General features: G+C 52.3%; 2 pseudogenes; both read left to right on the plus strand.

Moving 5' to 3' along the window:
• The window catches only part of LOC136303661 (uncharacterized), a 372,218-nt pseudogene extending 370,173 nt beyond the window's left edge, over positions 1 to 2,045 (plus strand).
• Positions 2,046 to 4,490: 2,445 nt separating this feature from the next.
• LOC136303653 (olfactory receptor 14J1-like) lies at positions 4,491 to 5,477 on the plus strand (annotated as a pseudogene).
• Positions 5,478 to 6,000: the final 523 nt, after the last annotated feature.

The raw sequence follows: 6,000 nt of genomic DNA on the forward strand, positions 1-6,000 counted from the left end.
ATGAGCTGATTATAGAAGATATAAATGTGTGTATGCTACCTGAAATAAACGAGATTTGCTGACCATGATAGCATGAGGCTCTTCTCCTGCGGCTCCGGTTAACCCAACACTCCTTGGACCCCCTGCACCCCAAAGCAGAGAATAAGGGGAGAAAAGACCCCAGGACCTACCTCCAAATTCCCCAGCATCCCTAAGTGGCAAGGCAGAAGAGGGGAACTTTTTCAATTCCTGGGACTCCCAGCAGCCTGGGGAGGGCAGGGACTGAGTAGACAGGGGACCCACAATACAAGCGTGACCCCCAGCAGCTGGGATGGGGGGAACCCCCGAACACCAAAGGGAAGAGAGCAGAGACAGGGAACTCCTGGGAGGCATTTTCAGAGCTGAATCTTGGTGTTTGAGAGGTTTTTATGGACCCTCGATGCCCAGTGACCTCTAGAGATTGACTTGGGCAGAGGGACCTTCAAACTCAATTTGCTTATCGCTTGTATTTCCCCTAACCAGGATTGCCCATTCCCAGAACTTGACTGGATGTAGGATAAGGCTGTGATGAAGAGGAATGATCCCCAGCACAGCCAGGCAGGTGAGGAGATACTCAGTGCCCCTTTTCCCCTCTCTCCTGCTCCATCTCCCAGCCCAGCCTGGCCCCCGGCTGCAGGACAACCCTGCTGCCAACGCCGTCCTGCCAGGGATACACTGAAGGGATCTCCTTTCCCTTCCCTCTGGCATGGAGGCAAATCCCATCCTCTCTTTGTCCTTCCTCCCCCAGACAAGGAGCTGAGGATGGAGACCAGGGAGGACAAATCCCCAGGGGAGAACCTCATGGAAGAGGGTGTTTTTAGCAGCCGTACGGCGCAGAAATCCAATGGGGAGGAAAAGCCCCAGAGATCCCGCAGGAGGAGGGGCTCCAAGCCCATCCCAGGGTGCTCTGGGGAGGAAAGACCAAACCTGTGCCAGAACAGTGGCCGAAGCTTCAGCCGGGGCTCTGAGCTGGTGGTCACTGAGCAGCTTCATGATGGGGAGAAGCCCCACAAGTGCCGGGAGTGTGGGAAGAGCTTCAGCCAGAGGTTCAGCCGGATCTGCCACCAGAGGATCCACACTGGGGAGAGGCCCCATGAGTGTCCCCAGTGCGGGAAGAGGTTTCAGACCAACTCCCATCTGCTCCAGCACCAGCAGATTCACACAGAGGAGAGGCCCTTCCGCTGCCCTGACTGCAGGAAGGGCTTCAAGCGCAACTCCACCCTCGTCACCCACCGGCGCATCCACACTGGGGAGAGGCCCTACGAGTGTGGGGAATGTGGGATGAGCTTCAGCCAGAGATCCCACCTGATTCACCACCAGAGGATCCACACCAGGGAACGGCCCTATGAGTGGGAGAAAAGTGGGAAGAGCTTCAGCACCAGCTCCAACTTGATCAGCCACCAGAACATCCATGCTGAGGAAAGGCCATACAAGTGTGGGGAATGTGGGAAGGGCTTCAACCAGAGGTCTCACCTGATCATCCACCAAATGATCCACACTGGGGAGAGGCCCTACGAGTGTTCTCAATGTGGGAAGAGGTTTCACACCAGCTCCAGTCTCCTCGTGCACCAGCAGATTCACACAGAGGAGAGGCCCTTCCGCTGCCCCGACTGCAGGAAGGGCTTCAAGTACAACTCCATCCCTGTCACCCACCGGCGCATCCACACTGGGGAGAGGCCCTTCAAGTGTCCCCAGTGTGGGAAGAGCTTCACCCAGAGCTCTAACTTGACCCAACACCAACGGAGGCACCATTAAGGGAAGCCCTGTGAGTGCCCCGACTGTGGGAAGAGCTTCGTGCACTGCTTTTACCCTATCCCCCATCAATGGACCCCCATTGGGCAGAGCCCTGGATCTCCACAGACACCTGGATGAACGCAGGGGCAAGAACAGCAACCAGGACTCTGATCAACATTGCAAATTAATTGGGAAGCGATGATTTTTTTTTTTCATTTACTGCCAAAAAATATCTTTTCTGCTCTGTTTTTTCTTCTGATGGTATCAAGCTAAGTAGGATGATCAAGGATATGTTTTTCCCACCTGAATAATTTCCATGATTTTGCTGTCAGAACACCCAGAACTAGATTAAAAATAAAGAAACTAAGCAAAGAGATCTAAAGCTGAATACTTTACTGGGATTTGAGCATGAATTTGAGGTTCAGGGGAATATTCAGGAGCATTTAGGTGTTCTGGGAGCATCCAAGCCAAGAGACATGGCCATGATCTTGTAGTTGTTGCAGCAGAACGTGTCCACCTGAGCCCATCTGTTCTCCAGGAATTCTGGTTGTCTGTTAGTTAATACAGTTTGGTTTAATGGTTACTAGAATATTTCTCTGTTAGGACCTTAGAATTCTTTGGAAAGGACAGGGACCTTACAGGGGCCGGTTCTGGGATTGGCATGTAGTTTTGACCACTCAGAAAATGGAATGCGACTTTTAGTAATATCCTTATAAAGCTGAGACTGAGTTCGAGCCCTCTTCTCTTCCTCCCAGCTGGCTTCCAGGTAACATCGTGGGCAGTCAAGGAGGGCCCGGCTTTGGCCCCGCTGCCCCAGGGCGGCCGGGCCTGGCCAGGCCTCTGAGAGTCTCTGCCCGCAGAGGAGGCAGGGCCGGCTGAGCCCTTCTCCCCTGGCTGCTGGCAGCAGGGCTGCAGTCTGGCAGTGTTGCAGTCTGGCAGTGCTGCAGTCTGGCAGGGCTGCAGTCTGTCAGTGTTGCAGTCTTGCAGGGCTGCAGTCTGGCAGTGTTGCAGTCTGGCAGGGCTGCAGTCTGACATTGCTGCAGTCTGGCAGGGTTGCAGTCTGGCAGTGCTGCAGTCTGGCAGGGCTGCAGTCTGGCAGTGTTGCAGTCTGGCAGGGCTGCAGTCTGGCAGTGCTGCAGTCTGGCAGTGCTGCAGTCTGGCAGGGCTGCAGTCTGGCAGTGCTGCAGTCTGACATTGCTGCAGTCTGGCAGGGCTGCAGTCTGGCAGTGCTGGCCCCGTGTCTGGGGCCTCAGCAGGGATCATCGGGTCCGGTCGGTCGTGGCAGGGCCGTGCCCCGGCAGCCCTGGCCCGAGGGGAGGATGGGATCTCTTTCCCCAACCCACGCTGGGCCTTACAGAGCAGCTCTGAGCCGCTCACACCTTCAGATCCAGGGGGTGAAGAAAAGGCATCCACCAGCCTCCCCCCCACTGGCATGGCTTTGAAACCTTTGGGCTGCTGCAAGCTTTAACTCTTTCCTGACACAGATTGAGACTTTCTTAAACTCTACCCCTTCTCAGAGATGAGAGAAAAGGCCAAATTGGAGACATGTAAAAAAGACAATATAGAGATCTCAAAGTCAGTAAAGGAAGAGTGACTTTTAAGTGGTAGAGATGACAAGTTGCCTTTGTTCTAGGCTGAAAATCTTCTATGGATTATGGTAACAGGCTGTAATATGCTAGAATAATCTATTAAATCATGGACAATATAAACTAGGGAGATGATTTGTGGATTTGAGCAAAGGCATCTCTGATGAGCTGAGTGAATATTGATTAGCAGCTGTGATTTTTGTGACCCCATGAGAGGTTGAACAGAGAGAGATGAAAAGAAGCCCTCAGCCAGTGAAGAACTGACATCTCTGTTCCCTGAGTTGAAAAAGGCCCTTTGCTTTTTTTTTTTTTTTTTTAAACAGCTCATTTTTAAAAGGTACCACCCCAGTCTGTGAATCTACAGCCATATGTAGTCATGGGAAAGGCTACATGATGTGGGAAGTTGCACAACTGCAGAATCTCCTGGGCAGGATGCTTTTGTGTGAGTTGGAAGGCACAAACAGACTGTTTCTCTTGGGGAAAGTTACCAAACAACAGGAGTGACTTCTCTCTCTCAAAGACTGAAGGAAAGACTGTTTTATAAGTGGTGCTGACCTAGAGTTCTGAGTTTTGCCTCTTTATATGGTTGGTAGAAAATGAACAGTTTGTAGTGGGAGAAAGGATTGGGTTTAGAAATTAATTTGTGGGTTTTTTTCTTTCCTGATTTTCTTCTCTTAGTGTATGTTAATAAAATCTATTGGTTTTTACTTCTAAGTTGAGCCTGCTTTTGCCTTTTTCTCCCAAAATCCTATCTCCCAGTAAGCAAACAAATTTGGCAAATGTAAAACCAGCATATAAATGGTGCTGTGACTCAGAGAAGCAAACCTAAACCATAACACCAGAGAAACTCTATAAACAAGTCAGAATGACAGACCATGTTCCCTCACTCTCCACTCATCACTTTCCCTCACAGAGCTTGCTCTCTTCTCCCTGGGGGCAGCAGAAATGCAGAGGGTTTCTAATATCCAAGAATACCAGGAGAGATATGTGTGAGCTTATAAAGAGAACTGCAGAATTCTGGAACACAAAAGGGTGTCTGTGTGTTCAAGGGGACGGTGTAGAGGAAATGGCTTTGATTTTGGATACAGCTATCTCCTCTAAATCTTCACTATCCTTTTCTCCATGGCAGTATCCAATGCCCAGAGACAGCAAATGTGCAACAGCAGCTCCATCAGCCATTTCCTCCTGCTGGCATTGGCAGACACGCGGCAGCTGCAGCTCCTGCACTTCTGCCTCTTCCTGGGCATCTGCCCATTCCTGGGCTGCCCTCCTGGGCCACGGCCTCGTCATCAGCGCCGTAGCCTGTGGCCACCACCTGCACAGCCCCATGTTCTTCTTCCTGCTCAGCCTGGCCCTCAGCGACCTGGGCTCCATCTGCACCACTGTCCCCAAAGCCATGCACAATTCCCCCTGGGACACCAGGACCTTCTCCTATGCAGGATGTGCTGCCCAAGTATTTTTTTTAGTTTTCTGCACTATAACAGAGTATTTCCTGCTGACCATCATGTGCTATGACCACTATGTGCCATCTGCAAACCCCTGCACTATGGGACCCTCCTGGGCAGCAGAGCTTGTGCCCACATGGCAGCAGCTGCCTGGGCCAGTGCCTTTCTCTATTCACTGCTGCACACAGCCAATACATTTTCCCTGCCCCTGTGCCATGGCAATGCCCTGGGCCAGTTCTTCTGTGAAATCCCACACATCCTCAATCTCTCCTGCTCCAAGTCTTTCCTAAGGGACCTCTGTCTTACTGCTGTTAATGCTTGTTTATTATTTGGCTCTTTTGTGTTCATTGTTTTCTCCTATGTGCAGATCTTCAGGGCAGTGCTGAGGATCCCCTCTGAGCAGGGACAGCACAAAGCCTTTTCCACCTGCCTCCCTCACCTGGCTGTGTTCTCGCTGCTTGTGAGCACTGCAGTGTTTATTCATCTGAAGCCCCCCTCCATGGCCTCCCCATTCCTGGATCTGTCAGTGTCCGTTCTGTACTCGGTGGTACCTCCAGCCCTGAACCCCCTCATCTACAGCCTGAGGAACCAGGAGCTCAAGGCTGCAGTGTGGAGTCTGATGACTGGATGGTTTTCGGGAACATTAAACTGCTGGCAATTTCTGCCAATCACTTGTAATAGACGTCTTCTTTGATGCTTCTTGTTGTTTTGGTTGTGGGGATTTTTCCAGTGTTTTATATTTTAAATCTTGTTCTCAAAAAGTGTCACTCTCTGTGCCATTTCCCATTTTGTTTCTCTCCACCTCCCCTGTGGCCACAGACTGTGTCAATGAGGGGCTGCACTCTTGGTGGCTTTAAAGGAACTCAAGGATCTCCCAGCCAAGTTTCCTGCAGAGCTGCCCCTTTTGTTCCCTTCTCTGCAGCTGCAGCAGCAATGTCTGTGTGCAGAGCTGGGGGCAGATCAGTGCTGGCACAGCAGCTGTGCCCAGGAGCAGCAGCCCTTGGTGTTGGCAGTGCTGCTCCCGTGGCCCTGCCCCGCTGCCCTCCTGGCCCTGGTGTTGCTGTAGGGCCTGAGTGCTCTCGGCGCCGGGCACAGGGCTGGGGCTGGCAGTGCCGGGGCTGCAGCAGGGACAGGCCATGGGCTCCGCTGGGGCAGCTCTGACGCCTCAGGGCAGGGCCTGGGGGCTCCAGGCTCCTTGCCCAGGCTCTCTCCAGAAC

The sequence above is a fragment of the Chamaea fasciata genome, unplaced genomic scaffold, assembly GCF_029207755.1.
Source record: "Chamaea fasciata isolate MVZ Bird 193981 ecotype frontalis unplaced genomic scaffold, bChaFas1.0.hap1 SCAF_40, whole genome shotgun sequence".
NCBI lineage: Eukaryota > Metazoa > Chordata > Aves > Passeriformes > Sylviidae > Chamaea > Chamaea fasciata.